This window comes from Equus caballus, chromosome 6 (genome assembly GCF_041296265.1).
Source record: "Equus caballus isolate H_3958 breed thoroughbred chromosome 6, TB-T2T, whole genome shotgun sequence".
Classification (NCBI taxonomy): domain Eukaryota; kingdom Metazoa; phylum Chordata; class Mammalia; order Perissodactyla; family Equidae; genus Equus; species Equus caballus.
Window position 1 is genome coordinate 74,829,154 of NC_091689.1, and position 27,545 is coordinate 74,856,698.

The 27,545-nt window shown below is 37.0% G+C and overlaps 3 long non-coding RNA genes across 4 annotated transcripts; 1 reads left to right on the forward strand and 2 right to left on the reverse strand.

The window, feature by feature from the left end:
• Positions 1-19,680, forward strand: LOC111773802 (uncharacterized). 2 transcript variants are annotated; one of them, XR_011439739.1, is made up of 4 exons: positions 1-107; positions 2,245-2,284; positions 4,847-4,941; positions 18,136-19,680. It is a non-coding gene; the product is annotated as an uncharacterized lncRNA (long non-coding RNA). The 2 variants fall into 2 exon arrangements; XR_002808430.2 differs by lacking the exon at positions 18,136-19,680 and adding an exon at positions 7,949-8,149.
• LOC138924681 (uncharacterized) lies at positions 1,850-13,226 on the reverse strand. Its single transcript, XR_011439741.1, has 3 exons — positions 12,862-13,226; positions 9,812-9,901; positions 1,850-2,126 (listed from the first exon to the last, which is right to left on the reverse strand). It is a non-coding gene; the product is annotated as an uncharacterized lncRNA (long non-coding RNA).
• On the reverse strand, positions 17,053-27,051 carry LOC138924680 (uncharacterized). Its single transcript, XR_011439740.1, has 2 exons — positions 26,747-27,051; positions 17,053-17,359 (listed from the first exon to the last, which is right to left on the reverse strand). It is a non-coding gene; the product is annotated as an uncharacterized lncRNA (long non-coding RNA).
• Between the last annotated feature and the right edge of the window lie 494 nt (positions 27,052-27,545).

The following is a 27,545-nucleotide window of genomic DNA, read 5'->3' on the forward strand; positions in this document are numbered from 1 at the left end:
CAGGTTGATACCAAGGCAGACATGCAGAGAGAAGCAGAGATGGAACGGGGCTACAGAGAGAAAGAGGCAGTGGCTGCCTGCTGACTTTTCGGTCAACTGAAACCCAGGTACATAGCAATCACTTTATTTCCTCGAGATTCTCTAATATCCTTTCAAAAAATTCGATAGTTTACGTAGTTTAAGAGGGTGTATGTCTCTTGCAACCAAATGATTCCTGGCTCGTTCTTTGTACCAAATTGAGAATTTGCAAACAAATAAGTAACCTTTAAGATGGAAAATGTGACTCATTGAAGAGACAGGGTGAAGAATAAGAAAAACATCGCCCCCACCCCACCTCCACTCCTGCTTCTGATATCTTTTTCTTTATAAATTATAGGACCTAAGCTCCATACTAGGTAGATATCAAAGTCAGAAGTTTGTCTTTGATGCTTTCATCCTTCCTTTTATCCATTCTCTAACTCACAGACGGACTATCTTCTCTTTTTGATACTAGGACCTCATGCTCTCATCTTTCGTCCTCTTATACCCAATTTCAGAAAAGTATCTGATACATATATCGACACAAAGGAAAAATAATTTTAAAGCTATCTTTTCCTCTCTCATTATCCATGCATACATGTCAGAGAATTTCCCTTTTAGCAGTGTTCAAAATGTTAAGACACAAAATAAATTCCGAATTGGGAAATTTCAGCTGGTAAAAGGACTTGTATTTCGGGGGCAACCTGAACATGTTTGAAATCACACTGCAGAGATGGCTGTCTCCTCTGTTTCCGTGTTAAGGCTTGCTCTGATTTGGATATGTCCGCGACAGCGTGTGGAATGTGAATACCAGAGAAGAGACCACCCTGCCTGTTTGGATCCGTGTCTGTATCTATTTTAACAACTATGGTGCCTGGGAGTTCAGTATTATGAGTTCAACTCTAGTTTGGGGTTCTGCATACATTTCAAGGGTAAAGGGCAAAGTACTTGTAGTCTTTTCTCTGTGCTTCATAAGACTCTTTGAAATATAACATTTTCTCTTAAGTGGACGTGTCTTCAAAATGAGCCAGCTAGTTGACAGATAGCTTGCATATGCTTACGGAGAAGTGCATTCATAACATACAACTATTCAAAAACGCCAGAATTGTTTTCTCAAAATTCAATTTTGCATAGTTCTAGTAATTAACTCACTGTCAAACTCTGCATAAATTTGAATTGCTTCTGTCTGCAATTTCTAAGCTTCTAAAAAGCTTGAATGGAGATCAAACAAAAACTCTCAACCTCACTAATGCCAATGACAATATAAGATCAACTCCAAATTTTTTCCATCATGTAATCAATAAAAGCGTATGAATTTGTAAAGAGTCCTGTCAAATCTCTAGACACATATATATCCTCAGACTTGAGGTAGCCTGTAAGGTCATAGGAAAAAAATCTGAGGACATTTAGTTTTCTGTTAAACTCATCCAGACTCAGCTTAAACCTGGTATACTTAGATTCGTTTATTTTAAGGTATCATGTCACAATTTCCTGCTACTGAATAATGATGCCAAGGAAGTTTTAGTAGAATCTTCATTCTGGAAGAGGGTGCATCGTAGAGTCACAGACACCCAAGTCGGGTAATTAGAGATGTGGACTTTCTTTCAAGCCAGATTTTTGACTCAAGATAGAATCATACATTTTTTCCCTAAATGTTTCCATTTGAGAAATAGGTTAATACATTAGCAATGTCCAGGACTCTCCAAGGAACTGCAATGCTGGGTGATCTGATGAGTGCAAATCTTAACTCAAAGTCAGGGACCTTGTGTTTGTCCCTAACACTACTGTCTTCGTTTGTTTGGGATGCTATAACAAGATTCCATAGACTGAGTAACTTATAAACAGCAAATTTATTGCTCACAGTTCTGGAGGCTGGGAAGTTCAAGATCAAGACGCTGGCAGATTCTGTGTCTGGTGAGGCCCACTCTCCGGTTCATAGATGGCTGTCTTTTCACTGTGTCCTCAGATGATGGAAGGGGTGAGGGATCTCTCTGGGGCTTCTTTTATAAGAGGACTAATCCTATTTGTGAGGGGTCCACCCTCATGACCTAATCACGTCTCAAAGGCCCCATCTCCAAATACCATCACATTGCAGATTAGGTTTCAACCTATGAAATTGGGGGGAACACATTCAGTCTATAGCAACTACTGTTACATTGTTTTCTAACATTAGACCATTAATCCATTTGTTTATCCAACTAATTTTATTTTTTGTATTTTGATTAGATGCCAGGCTCTGTGCTGGGAAGAAGAAATTCAGAGATGAGTAAGTTACAGTCTAAAGAGTTTATGGCTGTCAAACAGTATTGAATTACAGTGATAGAAATACACAAAGATATTATGCAAACCCCAAGAAGTGGCACCCAACGATTTTAGTGGAAGACCATGTGATGGGAGAGGAGGAGAAGGAAAGATGAATTGAGGAGGTGAAGATCCTTGGGTTGAATCTTTAAGGATAACTGGGTGGCAACCGGACCCAGAAGGAGCAAAGGAATCCATAAAATAAATAGCAGAGGACAAGCTTTTGATGTTCCGAAGTTAAGGTGAGGCAAGAGCGCTGAGGTGAGGGGTTGCTGAGATTGGAGAGAAGGGGAGGGGCCTAATAATGGAGGACCACAGGGGCTGGCCCCGTGGCCGAGTGGTTAAGTTCGCGCGCTCCGCTGCAGGCGGCCCAGTGTTTCGTTAGTTCGAATCCTGGGCGCGGACATGGCACTGCTCATCAGACCACGCTGAGGCAGCGTCCCACATGCCACAGCTAGAAGAACCCACAACGAAGAATACACAACTATGTACCGGGGGGGCTTTGGGGAGAAAAAGGAAAAAAATAAAATCTTTAAAAAAAAAAAAATAAATAAAAAATAATGGAGGACCACAGGTGCCATCAAGTCCCATAAAATCCCTAATCCAAGTATCTTTTACCAGATTATGGGGAGATTAACCATTTCTTAATCATCTTTCTAGCATCCAAACACAGCACAGACCTACCACTGAGTAAATGCTTATGTGTTTCCTGGTATGATCCTTCACCTCCAGCTTTCAGCTCTTCTTATTTTGTTGTTGTTATAAAAAAGAGGCATTTTTACTTTTTAGATGATGTCACAGATTTTAATTCATCATTTAAAATTGGCTGAAAATTTTCAGTACATAAAATAACGTCAAACATAACTTTATCCATTGTTTCATGTCTTATAGAGTGAAAAATATTCAAGGCAACACAAATGGATTAACAGAAATGAACAACTTCCACTTGTTTAGTATCTAGGCACTAAACCCTGTGCTGCCATTTGGCATGTTTATTATTTAATACATGTAACAACCTCATCAAATAGGTTCCATTATCCTCACTTGACATATGGGAAAGTGAGTGTCAGAGATGCAAAATGACCTGCCCGTGTTCAGTTAACATGCACAGAGACAGGATTTGAACCTCAGTCTGCTGGCTTCAAACCTGTAGCATACCATAGCACTTCCAGCACGAGGAACAGAAATCAACAAGAAAGAGCCTCTATTTAGATTAATGCAAAGAGTTTACACCAAAAAAATGGTAGACTTTTTTCCTTCATTTGGTGATATTTGAGTTTAGATTACTAGATAGTTTCAGGAAATGTTTGACCAAAAAGTTTAACTAACACTACGTTTTATATCATGTTAATATATCAGGACCTTCTGATTTGGGATTGCTGGAAAAAAAATCTCAATAAATCACTCCAAAATCTTTTGAAAATATCTCTTGACTAAAGCTGCTTTAAACTGAGTAGAGAGAGGGAACTTTGTCTTTCCTCCTGTGGTTCTTGGAAGGCTCTGCTCTTTTTGTGGTTAGACATGCCCTTGGCATTTTTTCCCTCCAGGGAGACTGTCTGAATAGTGGCATTCAGGTTGTCAGAACTTCCTCCCTGCCTGGGACTATAAAGTGAGGGCTCATAATACACAGTTTGTTATTGGGCTCAAGTGATTATAGCAACACACCCAACGTCCATGGGAAACAGAAATGAATGGAGGAATAAGTGAAGGATCTCTCTTCAAGACAGGAAAATAATGGTAGCCAGATGAGATTAACATTTGGAGGAAAAGTTATGTAGGGCAATCGTATTGACACCTTTGGTTATTTATGTCTATGCTTTGTTTTTGGTAAGAAAAGATATAAACAACTCTAACCTCTTTGCATGGGGCTCAATATATTTCCAATTTTGAGTAATTCTTCCACAAAAATGTTTGAATAAGGAGGTGTAAAGAAAGATAAAAATCTATCTTTAATCTGCCAGTTAGACACTTTTTTCTCTTCAGTGATTTTCCCAGTATGCTAGCTAAAGAATGATTTACTTCAAAATATATATATATATATATGTATATATATATATATATTTATTCCCATTTGCCTACCCCTAAACTTTTCTATCTTTCCAAAAGGCATTCTTTTCTCTTCATCTGTTTTGCACTCTGACATTGTCAACATTCCTCTGCTGAGAAATACAGCCCCACATCAGCAGGAAGCCCACATCCACTCAGACTAATTGGAGGATGGAGGATGTGATGGTTAATTTTTTTGTGTCAACTTGATTGAGACATGGGGTGCCCAGATTAAACATTATTTCTGAGTATGTCTGTGAAGACGTTTCCAGAAGAGATTAGCATTTGAATTGGTGGACTGACTAAAGCAGTTTGCTCTCCCCAGGGTGGGTGGGCATCATCCAACCCATTGAGGGCCGGAATAGAACAAAAAGCAGAGGAAGGGAGAGTTTGCTCTCTCTACCTGAGTGCGTGAGCTGAGACCTCAGTCTTCTCCTGTGCTTGGACTAGGACTTATGCTGTTGTCATTCCTGCTTCTCAGGCCTTGGGACTTGGACTGAAATTTATATCACTGGCTTTCCTGCATGTCCAGCTTGCAGATGGCAGATCATGAGACTTCTGAGCCTCCAGAATCGCGTGAGCCAATGCCTTGTAATATATCTCATTATATATATAATGTATCCCATAAGATATATCCTGATTCTATTTCTCTGGAGAACCCTGACTAATACAGGCATGTGCACTTTTCTTGCCTTCCCAAGAATATAATCTTTTCTCTTTTCCCCAGTATTTGGTTTGAGTCTCTAGTGCACCGGCCCAAGATGGCAGACAGTCTGAGAGGCCCCTACACTCTTGAAGCTTTAAGCATTCCTTCTCCCATCCGTCTTCTTCCTCCTTTGAAAGTTCAGACTTGACTAGAAAGCAAGCCAGTTCTGTTGTCAGCTCTCTCCTTCTTTTATTCCTTCACCTTCCCTCCTGTCAAAATGTTCCCACCCTGACAACCCTCTGAGACTCCGCACATTTCTTTCCCCATCTTCATCATCAAATGCAGCTTGGATGTAATCTCATTCTCTCAAGTTTAAGAGAAGTTCATTTGTAAAATAATTCAAAATACATTATTGATGGCTGATAATAATATATTAAAATTACTTAATCTTTCTAAAGGAGTAAGTGACATGACATTTTGACAAGTGAAAGAGAAGAACCTTCTAAGAAGTAGCAGCCATTTTGCACCATAAACAATTATGTCGTCACCTCAGGAGATGGCCTCCTCTGGACCATCATGGGTTTAGTCTTGACACTCAAATACCTCAGCTCTCAAAACATTTCTCTCTGTCTCTCCTTTATGACTGAAAAGTACGCATCAACTTTTTTCATCTTGATGGAAAGTATTCAATAATGTGTGTCTGCATTGGATTTTTGTTCTTTTTCTTTTAGAGGCTGAAAAGATCAAATCACTTTTAAAGAATCTATTATCAGATAGCATCTACTAATGCCCCATAAATTTTATTTTTGCAAAAACAATGAAACATTTCAATCAAAAGTATAACCCCTAAAGTAACTAGAGGAATATGTTGCTCTTACTATGAAGGAAAGAATGAGGGATTCGGATTAAAATATGGTATTTTATCACATAACACATAATATCCCAGCATTAACTCTTGATCCAAGTGGCCCTTGTCCAATGTGTGTGTTTATATTGGCATCTCTTTTTGAATTTTTTTAATAAACAATTGACCTCTCACCATAACTTTTCTCTCAACATCTTCTAAAAGAGATATGAGCCATAATAACATTGCTTATAAAACATATGAAGAACATTCCTTTTCCTGTAACTTGGTAAGAGTCTTAGATTTATAGACAATCTTATAATTTCCAGAACATAAACTGTATATACAATATAAGGTAAGAGCTACACCAAACACTCAAATACTTGTAATATTTTCTCTCTCTTGAAAAAGGATACACTTTTTAAATTTTGTTAGAATGCCTAAAAAATCAGGGCACCTTTGATTTGAATTTATTCAACAAACTGCTCAGTTTCTGTTTTCTGTTTTATTTTGTCCTGGGTGTGTCATTGAAAAGGATAGTTTAGCACTTAACAGTAATAAAAGCACAAAAACTTTTGTCAAGCAATTTCAGGGTTTCTGATAGCAGTTTCAAGTGGTACCACAGTGCGTATATGAAATCATTGAGGGCACAGAAATTGAGAAACTAATTTATGCATCAGAGCAACAATTTACCATGTACCTAATAAGGTTCAGACCTAGGTTAGACATGTTGTTGTCTCTAATCTTCAAAATAATCCTGGAGGGTAGGAATTCTTGTTGCAACTTTACAAAAGGGGAAGCAGGCAGAGAGTAAAGCAACTGGTTTAAGGATACAGAGTTCCCAGGTTTCAGAGTAGTGATTTAAAGCTTAGTGTTTTGGCTCCCAAACCCATGTTCTTGCCATTAAACCATCCTGTCTCCTTGTGATTAAGAAAGATGTGTCCCTGAAACAGTGTGTGATTTTTCCAAAAATGGAATCTGCTTTAATTTTTATATGACGTATTTTCTGGAATCAATTTAAAAATAATGATATCTGGGATAATGGTCCAGAATCCCAATGAAACATCAAGTCTTTTCTTGGAGAAAATAGTTCTCATATAGTATATAAAGGTCTATACAAAAGGCATCATACTATACATATTGTTTCGCAACTTGATTTTTTTATTTAAAAATTGTTTTCGAGATTTGTCCATGCTGATGTCAGTAGTCTTAGTTCATTCATTTTTTTCTCCAACTTTTGTAGCTATAGCTAAATTATTCTTCAAAGTCACTGTGCCAAATTACACCTCCCAGAAGCAGTGGATGAGTATTCCCGGTTTTCCACAGTCTCGCTGTGGCTGACACTACTAGTTTTCCATCTGATACCAATTTGTCATTCTTTTCTTACTAAGAGAAGTCTGATTTTTGTTAGTGGTAACATGTTCAACTTCCTAAAGTGTATTTCCCAGCCTCCTTTGGTAACTGCAGGTGCTATGTAATATAGTGCTGGCCAAGGAGAGAGAATTAGAATCTGTTGGATGTTTCTAAAAACCTTTTTATCTGTCATATAGTTCCCAGTCCATCTTTTGCTGCTCCCTTGTTTTTGAACTGTCCTGGAGTACAGATATGAGGTTAGAGATGGAAAAGTGATCTTGAATCCATGAGGTATCACTATAAGGATGAAAGACATATAATAAAGATGATGTTACAGAGGATGTTGTTAAAAGGATCCAGGGACACTGATGGAGCTGCAGTGTTGGCTAGGGACTGCCAATCTCTGCACTTCTGGCCAATAAAAAAGTAAACCCTTATTTGGTAAAATCATTGTACAGAAATATTTATGAAGAAAAATGTATCACTCTGTTTCCATGATAGTCTCTCTTGGCAAGTGATTGATGCATTTAAAAAGATGATTATTACATTTTAGCCAGCATTTTTAGATATTTTGTATTTGAAGGTATCAGAGTATCTGATCACCATTTTTGTCAAAAAATGAAGCCTTTTTTACCTCTTTAAACTTTGAGCTTTTGATTAAATTCTGTCCTCTTCTATAGACTGATCTGCTTTCTGGTCCGTTTTGTGGAACACAATACTAAAATTTTCTGTGATTTCAGAAATTAAAAAAAGTTAGGAGGAGAAGCACTTCTGGAGCGACAACATGAGAAGCTCTGCTGACCCTCTTCCCAGTGAGACAACCATGACTGTGAAAATCATTAAAAAAAATGTTTAAGTCTCTGGAAATTGTTCTACGGGCCCACAGCAAATGGAGAAACGCTTATTGAGGAAAATCTATTAAATCTCAGCTAGAAGATTGAGAGTTTGTGTCATTTGAGTCATGACCTATTCCTCCCCAACCCCTCAAGCTCAATGTGAGAGAAGCTCTATTCTGGCTTTGTGCGCCCAAAAAGATGGAGGTTCCCTCTTCCCTCACTCGCAGTCTATGCTTACATTTTCTCTCAGAGAAGGGCAGGCCACTAGCATTCCTCATCCTCACCAGTTCTGTGTTACAGAAACTCTGTTCAGGCAGGCATTCAGGTCTGGGACTCTTTTATTCCACCAAACTCCCAATCATAGAGTGAAGGATTGCCTTCGCTTCAGTTTGCTCAAACGGACGAGATTCCACACTTGGAGAGGAAAACCAGGAAGACCAAGGGCTCCTTCCCCGACTCAGTACCCTACTGAGTCACTTCTTAGATGGTATAGCCTTGGGCATGTGCACAGTCACCCTGACACCCACCTTGCTCAGGGATGACAGAGGTTTTAGCTGGGCTGTCTGTGACTTTCTCTTTCCCTGATCTTCATGCTAAGATGCTAACTGGTCTGCCTCTAGTGTTGTCCTTCCCTAGTTGTTAAACTTTAATAAATGCTAGCTGGTTGCTCTTTTGTTCCTTGGAAAATGCCCAAGGGCATAAATAACTCCACAGTCTGAACCAACTAAAGTCAGATGTTTTGCAGGGGTAGTCTTTGAGGCCAGTCTTTGTGGCTTGATCATACCCTAGGAGAACTCTTCTTAGCTTCTCTTTCCCTGCTTCTCTTTATTAAACTACTAACTAATCTACCATTTCACTTATTTCTATCATGGAGCTACCAGCCTTCCCTTAACTGCTAACCACCAAAATCTTTTTTTTTCCTCACAGAATCCTTAAGCTTGAACTTCCCTCTCTCTGTTCCAAATAAACCAAGTCCCATTGGGATGAGCTATGGACCACTTTATGCTTACAGCCTCCCTCCCTCCCTGTGCAGAATCTATATGATGGTCTGCTTGTCTCAGAGGATATTCCTACTCTGTTGTTATGTAAAGTTTTCAACAAAAAACAGTGAGATCCGCAAAGAAACAGGAAAGTGTGAATCATATACAGGTGAAAAAACAAGCAACAGAAATTACATTTGAAATGGCCCAAATATTAGATTTAGCAAAGACTTCAAAGCAGCTATTATAACTATGTTCAAAAAACTAAAAGAAACTGTCCTTAAAGAATGAAAGACCTGATGACAATGTCTTACCAAATAGAGAATATCAATAAAGAGAGATAGAAATTATAAAAAAGAACTAAATGGAATTTTGGATGTGAAAAGTATAATAACCAATATGAAAAACAAAAAGTCACTGGAGGGGCTCAATGACAGCTTTGAATTGGCAGAAGAAGAATCAATGAACTTGAAGATAGATCAATAGAGATTATGTAATCTGAAGAACAGAGAAGAAAAGAGTGAAGAAAAATCAACAGAGCCTCAGGAAAATGTGGGATATCATTAAGTATAACAGAAGTACCAGAAAACATTTTAAAGAGAAAGGAGCAGAAAAATTATTCAAAAAAGCAATGGTTGAAGCCTCCCAAATTTGATGAAAAAATTAATCTACAAGTCCAAGAAGCTTAATAAACTCCAAGTAGAATGAACACAAAGAAATCCACATTCATATACATTATAGTCAAAAGGTTGAAAGACAAAGGCTAAAGGAAGGGAAAATAACTCACCAAGGACTTGGGATTCACCAATAAGTCCAACAGCTGACATCATCCAAAATAGAGGAGGCTGGAAGGCAGTGTGATGACATATTCAAAGTGCTGGAGGAAATATTATAAATCAAAATTCTTATGTCAAGCAAAACGTCTTCCAAAAATGGAATTAAAATAAAGACATTCCCATATACACAAAACAGATAATTTTTTGCTAGCTAACCTGTCTTATAAGGCATACAAAAGGAAGTACTTCACTTTAGTATTTGCTAAAGGCAAGTGATCTCAGAGAATAATTCAAATCCACAAGAAAAAACAAAGAGTGTTGGTAAAGGTAATTTTGTAGATAATTATAAAACATACTATACCTGGATATTTTCTCCCTTTTTCTCTTAACTTAATTAAAAAAGCAGTTGTATAAAACAATATGTATGTAATTGTTTTACTGTGCTTATGACATATAGAAACACAATATATTCACAAAAAAAGTAGGTGGGAACAAAGTGATAAATGGACACCAGATCATAGCTCAAATCTAGAGGAAGGTGAAGAGAATCAGAAATGGTAAGCAAGAAGGTTAAAGAAGTAGTATAAATCTGAGGTATATTCTGATAAATTAAGGTGCACAGTGTAAGTCCTAGAACAGCCATTAGGGAAGTAATTCAAAAAAGTGTAGTGAAGAAATCATTACAGAAATTAAAATAATAAATACTTGCTCTCCTTTCTTCTCTCAGCTTCTTAAAAGACATGCAATTATATAAAGTAATAATTAGAACAATGTGTTATTGGGTTGGTAACATAGCCATAACATGTATAACAATAAGAGCATAAAAAGAGGGAAGAGGAAATAGTGCTATATAGGAGAACATTTCTATATCTCACTAGAATTGTTAGTATAAAATCTGAAGTAGATTCTGTTAAGTTAATATGTCTAGTGTAAGCCTAAAACAACCACTAAGAAAATAACTTAAAAATAGAGTGAAATAATGAATAAAGGAATTAAAATGGTATGTCAAAATTATTAATGAAATATTAATAAAATTAATGAAAAGGAGGAATAGAAGAACAAAAAAGACATTAAACATATATAAAACAAAAATTAAAATGGCAAATGTAAATTCAAACATCCAATATTAACACTAAGTGTGAATGGATTAAATAATTCAATCAAAAGCTAAAGATTCTGAGACTGGGTTCTTTTTTTAAAAAGATACAATTATATGTTGTCTACAAGAGACAAATTTTAGATTTAAAAATACAAATGGGGAGGGGCCGGCCCAGTGGCTTACTGGTTGAGTTCATGTTCCCTACTTTGGTGGCCCAGGGTTCACAGGTTTGGATCCTAGCACCACTCGTCAAGCCACGCTGTGGCAGCATCCCATATAAAATAAAGGAAGATTGGCACAGATGTTAGCTCAGCGACAGTCTTCCTCACACACACACACACACACACACACACAAAGAATGAAAGAGGAGATATGACTACTGACCTTTCAGAAATAAAATGGATTACAAAGAATTGTATGCCAATAAATTACATATCTTAGATGAAATGGACAAATTCCTAGAAAGACGCAAACTTACAACTGACTCAAGAAGAAAGAGAACATCTGAATAGACTTATAACAAATAAAGAAATTGGATTAGTAATTTTAAAACTTCTCAGAAAAGGCTGGGCCTGTTTGGCTTTACTGGTGAATTCTACTAACCATTTAAAGAGGCAATACCAATTCTTCTTAAACTTTTTCAAAAAATAGAAGAGGAGGGAATACTTTCCAGCACATTCTATATGGCCAGCACTTCCTTGATATATCTGATAAGGGATTTTTGTTTAGAATATATAAAGGACTCTTGCAACTTATTAATAAAAATATAAATAACCTAGTTGAAAATGGGCAAAGGATCTGAATAGACATTTCTCCAAAGAAAACATACAAATGGCCAATAAATGCATAAACAGGTATCCTTTAGGCAAATCAAAAGCACAGAGAGCTACCACTTTACACACACAATGATGGCTAAAATTAAAAATACAGTTAATAAAAAGTGTTGGCAAGGGTGTTGACAAGTTAGAACTCTCATACATTGCTGGTGGAAATGTAAAATGGTGCGACTGCTTTGGGAAACAGTCTAGCACTTTCTCAAAGTTTAACATAGAGTTAAATTACGACTCAGTATTTTCAACATGAGTAATATACTCAAAAGAAATGAAAACATACGTCCACACAAAATCTTGTACGTGAATGTTCATAGAAACATTATTCATAATAGCCAATTGATAAATTCGTTCAATAGGTGAATGGATAATGTAGTTTATCCACACAATGGAATATTATTTTTCAATAAATATTAAAGCTACGACATGGATGAACCTTGAAAACATTATGCTTAGTAAAAGAAGCCAGTCACGATGGACCACACATTGTATGATTCCACTTATATGAAATATCCAGAATTGGCAAATCTATAGAAACGGAAAACTGATTAGTGATTGCCTAAGCCTGGGCGAGAGAGGAGGAGGTGGAATTGGGAAATTGACAGCTGATGGTACAGTAATTCTGGGGGCTGGGGAGGGAGTGATGAAATGTCCTGAAATTGTGACGATGGTTTTGATGATGGTTGCACAACTCTGTGCATATATGAAAAACCACTGAATTGCATACTTTAAAGGGGTGAATTGTATGGTGTGTGAATTATATCTGAATAAAGCTGTTTAAAAAAATCCTTAGGAAAGCTGGCTGTTAAGGCATACATTGCATTTTTAAAAATTGCATGACTTTTCCTCTGTTAGCATGTGTTGATAGAATCTCTTCCTCTCATGACTGATATACTGTCATAGAGTAGAAATGAGAAAAAATAAGCATCAAAAGAACCACATTTATGGTTCTTAGCTGGTAGTTTACATGATGAATTGTGCAATACTGATGGTTTCTTTCTTTTGTAATTATTCAGACACAATGGAAAGCTTAAGATTCAGAGGAAGTTAGAGATAATCTATTACAGCTCCACCACTCCCCTTTTTTCAATAGAGATAGAAGTATGAAAACTTGCAAGATCAAGTGACTTACCCAAAGCCCTGTGGTGTTGGAGTCTCAGCTGTACCCGGAGTCCTTTTCTTCCCAGGCTGGGACTTCTTTATTAGCTCAGATGATTATTATAGTTGTGATACATAGCATTCAGCTCCTCATTATTTATTTGTGCTTGGATTCATCCAAACTGAAAATACTTGTGTCTAAGAACCATAGCTTCACATCCTAACACGGGATTTGGTTTCCACTCCTTTATTTTCTGATGCCAGATTTTCCTATTTGTCAATGAAACCACAGCATCCATTCATGTATTCATTCATTTTATTTAAAAAGCATTGTTGAATCTGTACTGTCTACCAATTTCTGGGCTGTTCTCTGCAGGAGGCCAGAAATATGAATAAAACAGACACTCTACAACCTGGAATGCTAAGGTGGAAACAAAGCATTACACAATAATGTAATAAAAACAGGTTAATGGGTAATGTGTTATGGGAACATGGAATAGAAAGCAACTAACACTGTTTAAAGGTAAGATTGTTCCTAATAGAGTTACCAGGTGAAGAAGGCAGAAAAGATGTTCTAAGGAGAGAGGACAACATGTACTAAAGGTCAGAATCATGTTAGAAAAGTAATCAGAAATGCGGTACAGGGGAGGAGAGCCAGAAGTACTTGAAGGGGAGCTATCAGTTTTAACTCTTAAATTAAAATGTAACACATTGAAAAGTAGCCCTCGGTGAATTTTCATAAAGAGAGCATGCCTTTGTAGCCAACAGACAGAATGAAAAACTGAACGTTATCAACAACCCAGAAATCCTCCTCTGCTTCTCCAGGTACTACCTCTCAACAAAAATAACCACAATCTTTCTAAAAGGCTTAAAAAGAGAACGAGACAATCAGTGTACAGGATCAACCAAAACAGACAGGGATTAATGGAGTAGGGGAAACAAATTTAGCAAGCTGTTGGAATAGTCTAGTTAGGAGATAGATATTTCAAGTGAAGTAATTTCAATATGGGAGGAGAGAATAAAATAAATTAGAAATTTAAGGGCTATGTTTCTCAAACCTGACTGTGCATCAGAATTATCTGGGAGCTTCAAATAGAATATGGATTCACTACCTACTGAATCTCCAGGTTTGAGCACCAGGAATAAGCACTTTACAAGCTCTCCTCATACGTTTTCTCATGTACAAGCAAATTTAGGAACCACTGACTTCAGAGACAGAACTCACAGGTCATGAAGATTAATTAACTGTAGGAAATGAGGGAAAGGGACAGGTCAATGGAGACTGTGGAGTTTCTGTCTTCAGCAACTGGGAGAATAAAAGCAAGAAATTTGTTGAGGTTGAGGTGCCTCTGGAGCGTCAGAAGTAAATAAGTGATATGTTACTGAAATTATTAGCCTTGAATTAAGAATGGACTGTGATGAAAATTTGGAAAAACTTTTAATGTATGTGGTAGTTGATCCAATTGTATTGAAAAGATTACTTACTTATTTGAACCATTCCTCAATTTCATTGGCATGGATGACAGAGAAATGACTACACTTTAGTTATTATGGACTAAGCGTCTACTCCTCTCCTCCGAATGGAATGTTAGGTGTCTTAGAATAGTTTAGCAAATATAGATTTCTATGACGTCTTCAAATATAATTAATAGCCATAGGTAATCTGAATTTGTTTCCTCCTGCTATATCTGTCTCTAATGTTTTGAGACAAAGGGAGAGGTAATTAGAGAAAAATATAAATGTCACAGCAATGTTATACACACAGATACATTTTAGCTTGAACCATTGGTGACCCTATATAATTAAGTAGTAGAGTAAGATAGACAACTGGTGTAAATACTGCTCCTCCATATTTATGAATGGATATTAACAATTTACTTTAAGGAAAAAGTTTTAAAGGAAGGTTGCTTTACTCAAAATACAAAAGACAGGAATTTCTTGGTCTCCTTTGTATGTGACCTGGAGCCTTCTTTCAAATTTGCAAATATGCTTTGTTTAACCATTTATAATTAGAGTAACACTGAAAGGAGTGTAATCACAGGAAAAAATGTTGCAATCCACTTCCAAATATTTTTGTTTTAAATCTGTGTTAAGATATTTGAATAAGCTCATAGACCTAGTCCCAGAGCTCTGCATTTGTTGGTTTATACTGAAAAACCAAACAATGGATTGGAGAATCCAATCCTGTTTCACATTTATTGCTAAGCCGACAAAAACCCTAAAATAAGACTTGTTTGCCCAAAGAGTCATAAATTAGAGTGAATCTGTGGTCTGTCTAGTGAGAGTGGATTCTCCAATTTATGTAGTCGTTAGGTACTGAACGGGCATGAAGGACATCTTTCTTTTTCCCATTTCTTCCCCCCTTCCCTGATATTTATTTAGAAGAATAAATATCTGAAGGAATAGTATATGAACTAGTTAGAAATAACTAGGCCCTGACCAACCAGGTATTAACTCAGCTCCCTTTCTTGAGTCAGTTGAGTTCTGCTATTTTCATCTGTCAAAGTTCAAACTGATATTGACCTCTTGAACTTTTAGTGGGTCTTCTTCACAATTTAGAGAGATGTAATGTTTTGCCTGTGGTCAAGAAATTTCCACTGAGAATGATCACCTGAAATTACAATACAATTGCTACGAAAGCATGATTTTATTTTTTTTGAGGTTTTTCTTCAAACAAATTTTTAATCTCTCTTTATTACTTGATAGAAGTTTGCATATGTGTTAAAGTGAATATGAAAATGCATATTTAGTGGTTTAAATTAATTGTTTGAACCCAGCTGTATTATACACATTAAGATAAATGTTACCATTCCTAAACCACATTGTCAATATCAATAACATTTCACTGGGCTCGTTAATTCCCTATATCTTAATAGTGAAAATAAAAACGCTCCAGGTAAAGTTCATTGTTTTCCTTCTCTCTTCTGTGCTTTTCTAGCACTCTGTGCATACTTATAGCCTAATATTTATCACCAGGGCCTCTATCCTACCCAGTTTTAGGGGAGTATTCACACTGTGGCCTTTTGAATAGCTGTGTGTGTGTTCAACTCCAGTGGGCACCATTTGCATAGGATGCAAAGCGAATGTACACCTCCCCTTGAGCAACATGGTGGTCTGCTTATATCATTAAACTGTAACTACTAACTTAGTTCTCTGTTTGTCCCACTAGAGAGAAAGCCACTTGAGGATAAGAATTATGCCATGCTCAACTTTGCATTCTAGCAAACTTCCTGGCATATTAGTAGTGCTGAATAAGTGTTTATTGTACAAGTGAATAGGCATTTGATTTATGGATGAATTCTCTGGAAAGCAGCCATGTTGTAAAGTGTAGCGTGTGATTCAGACGTTGTTCCAATTATCTTTTTTTTTTAATTTGATTTTTTTTATTGAGGTCATATTGGCTTAGAGCGTTGTGTAAATTTCAGGTGTACATCACTATATCTCAGTTTCTGTATAAACTGCATCTTGTTCACCCTCATAGTCTAGTTTTTATCTGTTACCATACATATGTACCAGAGGGGAAGACAGTTGGGGGAGGGTTCCCCTCTGGTAACCACTAGTCTATTCTCCTTATCCATGTGTTTCTCTTCCACATATGAGTGAAATCATACAGTATTTGTCTTTGTCTGGCTTATTTTGCTTAGCACAATATACTTAAGGTCCATTCATATTGTTGAAAAATGGCATGATTTTGACTTTTTATGGCTGAGTAATATTCCATTGTATGTGTATATGACATCTTCTTTTTCCACTTATCTGTTAATGGGCCCTTGGGTTGCTTCCATGTCTTGGCTATTGTGAATAATGCTGCGATTAACATAGGGATGCATAAATCTCTTTGAATTGTTGATTTCATCTTCTTTGGATAAACACCCAGCAGTGGGATAGCTGGATCGTATGGTATTTCTATTTTTAATTGTCTGAGGAATCGCCATACTGTTTTCCATAGTGGCTGTACCAGTTGACATTCCTACCAGTAGTGTATGAATGTTCCCTTTTCTCCATATCCTCTTTAACACTTATTTCCTGTCTTGTTAATTATAGCCGTTCTGATGAGTGTGAGGTGATATCTCATTGTAGTTTTGATTTGCATTTCCCTAATAATTACTGATGCTGAGCACCTTTTCATGTGCCAGTTGGCCATCTATATATCTTCTTTGGAAAATGTGCATTCGTATCCTCTGCCCATCCAATTACCTTTTGTTGTTAGCCCAAAAGTTAGTGGTTTAAAATAAGAACTATTTTATTATATCATGTGAGTTTTGTGAGCTACAAATTCAGGCAGGGTTCAGCTGGGAGGTTCTTTTGTTCCACATGGCATCAACTAAGGCTGGCCGTAGCTGGTCTGGTCTGGAGGATCCAAGAGAACTTCATTTCCATGTCTGGCCCCTGCACTGGGGTGGCTGGAACGGCTGGAGGTTGGCCAGCATTGCTTTCTCCCTCTACACCGATAGCTTGGGCTTCCTCACAGCAGGGCAATCTCAGAGTAGTTGGACTTCTTACACGGCACCTTGGGGCTTTAAAAGGAAGTGCTACAAAAGACCAAGGTAGAAGCTGTAAGGTTCACTTTCATTGCATTTTGTTGGTCAAGCAAGTAGCTAAGGCTGGCTGAGATTCAAAGGGAAGATGGATTCTACCTCTTAGTGAAAAAAAAAAAAAAGCAAAGAATGTTTGGCCATCTTTCATCTACCACAGATATTTGCATGCAACCTCTATTTTCCAAGAAAAGGGTTAAGTAAATTGATATCAGGAATGTTTATGTTTCATGGCTTCTACTAGGATTGGCATGTTTTCTACCCAATTTCCCAAATCATCCACATCTGCATCTATAGCTGCATATTTGTAAAGTTTAGAATATAAATAAGGAAAGGAATTTTAGTAATCCTTGAGTTCAATTTCACCATTATAAATGTTCTTTACAAGTTTCCTGAAAATTAACCTAAAAGTTTAAAATATGTTTTGTGCATTTTGTGAATAATGCTGGAGACAACACATTTCATAAATATTTTCATTAAAATTCAAGGAGAAGTGTCAGAAATAATCTCCCACTGTCTACGTATAGGAACTTTAAGGTGTACTTTTGGGAATATTTTGTTTTTACGTATTTCCTGGCTAAAAGTATTGCAGCAATACTTTATGGAGTAAATGTGTGCTCTTGTTGGTTCCTTGGTCTCTGTTAGAGTGGCCCAAATACGACTTTCTGAGGCTAATCTTGCCCTGCCTATTTATTCCCCTAACTCACTATACAGTGGCTCTGAGGTGGTCTTCTACTCAGGGGCTTACACTTGTTTGTTTTCTCTGTCTTTAGGGAAAAATGTCAATCCTACCCACAGCTCAGCTGCTAATGCCTGAACTCAACTCAATTGAAGAATACAGCTGTTTGCCAGCTACTTGCAAGGAAGGATAATCCCTTGCTACTGAATACCTCTGAGAGCTCAGCTGAAAGAAATAATATTTGTGGAAGGTGTCCTGAGGATGACATGTGGATGTGGAGGATGTGGAGGATGAGATGGGAAAACACCCATCTCATCATCTAGAAACTGACAGCTCTCCTCTTGGTTAAGCCAGACAATCTTGGAATTATATTTCTTAGAATGCATCATATTGGATTCTGACAGATTTACCTATCACAAGAGACAATCTTGCAGAACTCTCTGCAACAAAGCAAGAATATTGACTACATTACACCAAGTTCTCACTACACATATCAAACAAAAATTCCTCTTTGGTTTCAGTATCGGGATTAGTTGTGTGCCCTTAAGTGTCTGGTTTGTTTTCGTATTGTGGACACCGTGAATCATATAATTGATCAAATTTCTTTCTTCTGCTGGCTGATAGCAAGTTTACAGACAGTGGCCCGACTCCAGTAGAAGAGATTTCATGGCGTTAGGTGATCTACATGGAGGTAATTCCTGGTCCCGCTAAACTCTTCTGATCTTGTTTTCCCATTGTCCACTTTTTCTTAATTTTGAAAATATTTATTATCTTACTATGTTTAAATGAATCCATGACATACTTTAAACCATTTTAAAATAACTGGGTACATATTAATAAAAATCCAAATGAACAGGTGCTGGGGACCTGTTGGCTAACTTTTCACCTACCCTGGGATAAGGTGGCTGCTTCTAGATTTGAATTTAAAACCTCTGGTGGAATAGCTTTGTTCTTTTGTAAGTAGAAAGAAACAGTATGCCTGTGGAGGACTCATGGAAAGAGATCCCTTCTATTATGCAATTATGCAGCCTCAGAGAGGTAGTGAGTTTGGAGAGTAGGGAGGACACCCCTCCCATTCTCAACCCCCAAACCTTGTTATGCTACTGCTGGGCTAACAGAGGGAGTGTCTGGTTCTGCTGCCTGGGCCTGGGGCAAAGGATTCCTGGCACCCCAGCCTGGCATGGGGACTTTAACTCCCACAGAAACAACGTTCTGACTTGTAGCTATGTGTGGTAAAAATAGTACTACCGTGTAGATATATGGTATTCATACACACACACACACATATATAATTTTAGACATATAAAGTATAGTTTTTTAGCTTACGTGAATATCTAATCATAATTTTATAATATCATTTCTATGAAAAAATGTAATTTAAGTTCTAAATAGTCTCATCACTAAACTTTCTGAGCAAAATTTATTTGTGAACTGGGGACTTCTTTTGCCTATATTTGTGCTTGTATTGAATACATGTTTGAGGGATAAGAAAATGAACGTAGGCCACATCTTCATTTAATACAGTGAAGGAGGGATAATTAATATCAAAAAGAATAGTATTTGTAATTACTTACTCAGTAAAGGAATTTTCCTGCTTGGTGTTTGGCATTTTTGTTTCTTTATAAACATAAAATCTAAACCTTTATTTGTCATTTTCTTTGTACGGTATGCCCAATGAGTATATCATAACTGAATTAGAGGGGAATTGAAAAAGCATTTAAATATCACCTATTTAACAAGTGTTTAACTAGAAACTATTTAGTACTAAAATTAATACTGCATGAAATTAGATTTGGGACTACTTTGAAAAAGTAAAAATAGGAAAACAGGAATGATTTAAAAAAAATTCATGAGAGTCGGAATTTCCAGAGAAATGGCTCTTAGCTATGTCTATTTTGAACAGAGAATGAAATCCAGTTAACTTCTTTTCTTCATATGGTAACCATATTTGTAATGTGACAACTTCTTTGCCACTCACAAGCTGAGAGTGGGTGTTCAGAGGTCTCTAATAGCACCAAAAGTTAAGGCCCTAGAGAAATAAGGTAGTGGGGCAATGCAGTGAGTTTCTGGATATATTTGAGTAAGGTGTAGTTATGTGGGTGTGTGTGTGTCTGTGTGTGTGAGAGAGAGAGCCAGAGAGAGAGAGAGTGAGAGGGAGAGAGAGAGAGAACTGAGCAAACATTTATCTATTAATCCTTTATTGGCAGGGCATTATTCCAAGAAATCCAGAGTCAGAGCAAAAGCAAAGTGAGATGGAGAAGGAGGGAGAATGACAACAAGGAGGTTCCTTACCAGGCTGACCACAGTGTCACAAAAGGCACAGCTGACTGTTTTCCAGTCTATGCCACAAAAGGCAATAGACTGCATCCCAGAACAGTGCATTAGATGAGGAGAAGGGGTAACCCATCTATCTGCTGGTTCTTTCCAGTTTCCTACCTCCCATTGAATGGCCCCATGGGACACCATCAGCCCTGAATCTTTGCCTTGTGTTATGGGGCAGTTCTAGGTAGTTCCTGGCGACAGCTGCGTGTGAGGAGCTTCTCAGTGGGTGGCAGCGGAGATGGCAGAGACTTTATGACTGCAGGGGATGATGTGAGCCATCTCTAGGGTCACTCTCACCAGGAATTAGGCAGGGCCCAGCTGATCTGGGGTTGGGCATAAACTGAGGTCAGTACACACACTTCAGATGATCTTTACCTTAAATTTTGCATAACCACCACCAACAGTATCTAACATTTGTTTACTGCTTACTATATTCCAGGTTTCATTCTGAAGATTTGACTTCCATAAGCTCTTCTAATGCTCAAACAAAGACCTGTTAGAAAAGACACTATTGACATTTCTATTTTATAGATAAATGACCTGAGGCAAAGAGGGTGCAAGTGGTGTTGGGTTAAGCTGCCTAATAAATCTTGATCACAAAACTTCTGAGCCTTACTATACCAAAGTTTGATAGAGTAAATTCAACCCACTGCGTGAGGAGTATATTTCGTTACTTTTCAAATAGTTGACTCAAATAGTTTCAGATATTATAACAACTTTATGGATAATAAATAATTTATAAGAGCAACTTCCAGGTGAATAGCTTTTTAGGAAGTGTTCCAATCAGCATCTCCTTGACCGGAGACTTATATATTTACTCCTCTCTTCAAATGTCTTCCATTTGGTGATTTCACTGCAATTTAGCATCTCCTTCATAAGGAAAAAGGAAAAGAGAAAAGAAATCCATGCATTATCAGATCCCCAACATGGATGGATGTAAAAAGTGGTTTAAGTAAAATCATTAGGAAAGCTAAAATCTTTGCATAATGACCATCTTCCACTGTCACAAATAACTTAGTATTGATGGTATAAAAAGTGTTCTTGAGTAGGGGGAGCTTGGAAATACTCAATTGAAAATTACTGCACTCTGATCATTCATTAGTAACTCTTGATAGAATGGAGTACTATGGGTAACTTAGCAGCCACCTGAAAAAAAATACCATGAGCAGAGCAGATTATTTTATTGTCATTCAATTGATGAGTAATGTGATGCGGGCTTGGAGTTATGATTAATAATAGGTCATTTGGTTATGCATTTTGTTCACAAAGAAAATTGCACATCTTGACCTTGAGAGAAAATAGTCTTGTAATTTGGGAGGTAGTCTTAATGTAATTATTACCATCTGGGTCTTCCATTGAATTTCCCCCCCATTTTGAATACTGTTAGCAGCAATATCCTTGATTCCATTGTTGAGGATCTCTTGGAATAACAGTGACCTCACAGAAATGATTAATGACTCTTAATCAGAGAATGGGGGACATGCTCCCAAGCACCAATTCAAACACTGAGAATAATTAGCATATTCACTTTTCAGAACCTAGTCACTTTTTATTATAGTTTGTGCTGTAGTTCTTTGGCTGAAACTTGTAAGTAATTATTTCACATCCCTTTATTTATTGCAGTGACCTCTAATGCTAAGCATGCTTTTAATTTGAGGAGAAGACTGCCTGTTGCGTGACTTCTTAGGGTCCGTCCTTTTGATGTTGGATAGTTTGTCCTTAGTAATAGTCTAATTATCCCTCTGAAGGAGATGTTTTGTTTTCAAAGGGATTATTCATGACTTAAATCGGATACCCCAAAGCTGCCAAGTAATAAAAGAGATGGTTAACATTCTAAATCATCTTGCCTAACTACTAACTAAAAGCCAGAAGTGTTGGTGTTATTTTGGTGACCACACAACTGAATTCTTCTTGCAAAGCTTCATAATTGAAAGGGTGGAGTCTGTTTGCGTTCCACCTAAAATGACTTTTATAGGCCTTAGAAAGCTGGAAATCTGCTTCATGTTTAACATCTCTTTCCACAATTGATTAGGTTCATCCTTTTTTCGCTTAAGTCATTGGAAAACTTAAACCTTCAGTTGTTTTCAAATCTCAAAGTGATGGAAGACCCTCAGTATCTTTTTATGTTGAAATATGTTCCAATACAATTCTCTATTGTTGGTCTATTACTTTTATATTCAGTCTTAATGCTTCAAGTAATTTAGCTCCAACTTTATTTCTTAATAAGTAATAAATAATATTCCATTGGTGAGCAATCCATGTCCAGCATCTGCTTTGGTGAGTTGGAAATTTCCCAGCTTGTGGGAAGCATTTCTCTTCTCTGTTTTGCACTTAGCCTGGAAGAAAGTTCTTTTTCTTGATGCCAGGATGCAGTTTCTGTCCTCCATCCATCCCTTCCCCCGCCTATAGTTAACATAAGATGGGAACAAAAGAAAAATAAAAAAATGAATCCCAAAGGAGGACCAAAAGTAAGTATCTGAGCCAAAAGAGTCCAAGTCAGGGAAAGTTCTGAAATCGTTACAATTACGGAAAAGGGAATTAAAGAGGAATGGCAAATACGGCAAAGTCCTCTAGACAGTCTGCCATAGCTTCATGACTGAAAGTCCTGCCGGAGTCTCTAATTCCCTCCTCTAAACTATTCCATATGGATGTCTAGCTTGTTCTCGAAGGGGGCAGATTTTCATACCTGCCTTAATGAATGTTTCTGGCCTCCACTTACCTCCCTGTTCTTAGCCAACCTCAGAGCCTGCTGCCACCATTGAAGGTTAGTTATCCTTTTCTTTCTCCAGGTGACATAAAGAATAATTAATCACTGTTTATGACACAATAGTTCTTTCCAGCACAGGACAGTGACTAAGTTACCTCTCAAATACTTTCCAATAAGGGTATACTAATTTTCAAATATAATACTGGTAGGCCTTATGGGCTGGGTCTCTGTACAGCCAACATAGCTGTCGTTATATAGCAAATAATAATGTAAAATTAATGTGACTTCCAATCTTAATCAAATAGAGATAAAACTCCTTAGGTATTGTGCCGTTTCCCTCATTAGCAATATCTTTTAATTTTTTTCCTTTTTTCCTAAAATGTGGGAAAATTCTTTCTTTTGGTTGTATTTCAAAATGGCCCTAAGATCCTTGCCCAAATAAATAACTCTAAGCTTATTTTCATTATGTTTCTCTCTCTTTAGTGCCTATTTGCTTCATTTTTCTTTTACCTTGTTTGGTTCATTTTTCATTGCCTTTTTTCCCATGAAACTGTTTTTAAAAACTTGAATTTTCTGCCTTTTAATTTTTTATGTCTTATTGGAGTCTTAGCTGATTATGATCTCTTTCATGCCACTATGAAGTGAATACTCCCTGAATTCTAAAAACAAAATCACTTTCCACTTTTAAATTAATATTTCATTCAAGTTTTGGAGATTTGTTTTTTACTATCTATTAACAAGTAGATGATAATCAATTCTTGGCAAAAAAAATCAAAAAAGAAAAAAGAAGAAAAGAAATAGGAAATGTTGCCTATATTTCTAAAACAAAAGCTTCTATACAATGTAATTTTTCTTTTAGTCTTATAAGTTGCAGTGAAATTAAGCTATTCCCAACCAATCAGTTGCTTCATACTGAAAAATGTCACACAGCAGCCATCTAGGTTATAGGAAGGGGCCATTGCTCAACGGCTATGGCCAAGAGTGAGTATGGCTTTAAGAACAGTTGGCGGACCCTTGGAGGAATGAATAAGAAGGACATAAATGCCTGTCTCGTAGGAGTTAACTCGAGGTCCACGTGTCCTATCACCTCCCCATAGTATGAAGCTACTTTGTGAGTAATAAAGGTATATAAATGTAAATTCTTCTCCTTTCCTTTTTTTTTCCAGTTTTATTGAGAAAAATTGACAAACATCACTGTGTAAGTTTAAGGCGTTCAGCACAATGGTTTGATTTACATATATTGTGAAATGATTACCACAATAGGTTCAACTAATATCCAACTTCTCATATAGATATGATAAAATGAAAAGGAAGAAAAAAAGGAAAAAAAAATTTTCTTCTTTTGATAAGAACTCTAGGATCTACTCTCTTAACAACTTTCTGTACATTGTACAGCAGTGTTAGCTATAGTCGTCATGTTGTACATTACATTCCTAGTACTTATTTATCTTATACCTTTTGACCACCTTCCTCCAATTCCCCCTCCCCCAAGCCTCCGTCTCTAGTAAGCACAAGTCTGATCTCTTTTTTTTATGTTTGAATCTTTTCTTTTTTAGATTCCACATATAAGTGAGCTCACACAGTATTTGTCTTTCTCTGTTTGACTTACTTCACTTAGCATAATGACCTCAGGGACCATCCATGTTGTCACAAATGCTAGGATTTCCTTCTTTTTTGTGGCTGAATAATATTCCACTATATATATATACCACAACTTCTTTATTCATTCATCCATTGTTGGACACTTATGTAGTTTCCATGAATTGGCTATTATAAATAATGCTGCTATGAATCTTTTCCTGTTTTGATTATATTTTATAATGATAATAATGACAATTGCTATCATTACTGATAACAGTTTGATGTAATAGAAAAGGTTTTTGAGCCAGCCAGACTTGGGTTTGAACACCAACTCCACCATGTGGGGCCTGGGACAAGTGATTTGGCCTCTTTAAGTCTCAGTGCCCTTTTATATAAAACAGGAGATAACAAAACCTTCTTATTGTGAGGATGCAATTATGTACTTAAAAGTGTCTATTCTATTGCCTGACACATAATATAAACCCAAAATTACTACTTTTCCTATTTCAAAATCCTTTTGAAAAATTATAATCAATACCTCGTCTACTTCAAAAGGCATTTTAAGACATAAAAGCAGTACTTTAGCAATATCAAGTCAAAGTTTGAGAATGAGAAGAACTTTGAGAACCACTGATTGTAAAGGTTTCTTCAGTTTTCTGTTATTTTTGGTTTTGGTGAGGAAGATTGGCCCTGAGCTAACATCTGCTGCCAATCCTCCTCTTTTTGGTTGAGGAAGATTGTTCCTGAACTAACATCTGTGGCAACTTTCCTCTATTTTGTATGTGGGATGCTGCCACAGCGTGGCTTGATGAGCAGGGTGTAGGTCTGTGCCCCAGGATCCGAATCCTGGGCCGCTGAGGCAGAGTGCATGAACTTAACCACTATGCCACTGGGCCGGCCCCAGGTTTCAACAGTTTTATGAGAAACAGGAATTACCTTTTATGTTTTAATACCCTTGAGATTACTAGGAAGACAAGGTGTCTGAGACATTTCTGTCAGCCCAGACCATGAAGGAGGACGCTCTGAGGAGGGCTTTCAGAGTTCAACAAGATTTATATCAACTGGTTGAAAAATCCTGCTCATCCAATCTCCTTACTTTAGAGACTAGGAATCTGGATGTCAGAGAGTTTATGACTTAGCCAGTTGGTGGTACTGCTGAGAACCAAAAACTGGTTTGTTTCCCAGTTGAACGCTCTATCCATATGGAGCTATTTTGAGTCAACCAGAAAACCTGCAAGAACATCAAAATAATGTTCTTTCTCCCTCTGACCTCAGTAATAAGTGGTTAAGGATTTAGAATGCTTTGGAACAAATCCTCAAAGCAGCTGCATGTCGTCAATGTTCCAGAATAGATATTTTAAGTTCTCCAAGCAAAAATTCCTGATAAAGACCTTCTTTTCACAGTAACTAAAAAGGCTTCTAGCTCTCTTGTCACAAAGTGGTTATTGAAACCTCAAATACAAGATGATCTCCTTTGAAACAGTAGGAGAGAATTCCAGAATGGACATCAAACAAAACCTTGATCCTAGTTCTAACTCGAGTTTACCTTTCATGTAATATGAGGTAATCTTTAGCTATCTCTGAATTTGAAGCTATTTTTGACTCTTCTTTTTCTCCCACACGCCATACCTAGTCCAACGGCAAAACTTGATGGTGCTATCTTTAAAATATACCTAGAATCTCACCACTTCCACTGCTCCCACCTTCATCCAAACCACCATCATTTCTTCTCTGGACAAATGAGGAAGTCTTCTAATGAGTCAGCCTGCTTCTCCTCTTTTCCTCTCCACACATTAGTAAGAATAATAATCTAGAGTTTGTTAGCCAACCTCTTGTTTAACCACTAAAAGCTCTGCTGCTAAGTGAAAAGCTGTTACATGAGAAAGCTTTTTCATTAATTTTAATGGAAAAATGATGATGAATTGCACCACAACCCAGGATACCAACAAAATTTTTGCAGATAAGAAAATATTTTAATCGAACAGTAAAAACATTGTTCAACTCTCGTTACATTATGTAAGTAAATAATATCAACTTGAAATAAATAAAATAGTTATACATAAAATGTAATGACAGGAACATCTATTGTACTCACCACAGGAAGACAAGACTTGGCGGCAGATGCTGATTAACGGAGGACTGTTGAAGGCCGTTGCTCTTTGTGAGGTACAGTCTTCCTTCTGAACGATTTTCTTTATTAGTGTTTTTAACAATTTGGAGGATCATTGTTATCTTGCACTCAAAGTGCACTTAAAATTTAAAGTTATAGCGTAGACAGATACCTTTAGTGAAAACAGTGGCTAAAGATGAACGCACTTGGAAGGATGGGGAAATTTATTTAGTACATAGAGAATGAAAAGGCACAAAAAATCTTACCTCTTCATCCTTCTGACTAAACATACTTAGGCAAAATAAAATACTCTCAGTTTATCCAAACATGGTGTACAGTTCAAATTTGTTCCATCTGATATCTGATGACTAATCTGTTGAGTCACATAAAATAGCCTGTTTTTCCCAAAAACTGCAATGTCAAAATATAATTTCTTATGCTTATTTGCTTTTCTGTGCTTTAGGAAGTAAAGACCACTGCATCAAAAAAAAAAAAAAAAGAGTTGTTTGGAAAGTGGGGCAACTTTTTAAGAATCATCATGGCAAGGAGTGGTTAACTGAACAGGTATTGTGTATGGTAAATCTGTGTTCGCTGGTCTTGTTATTAAGGTTCCTAATTCTTTGTGTGACAGTGTAGACCATTGCTGGCTGGTGTATAACTCAGGAATCAGAACATAGGGAGGAGTGTCCACCTAACATATTTCAGGGTCAATAAATACAACACATATTTTTTTAGTACCTGTTATATACCAGGTACCCCGATAGAAGAAGTAAGCCAGAAAAGA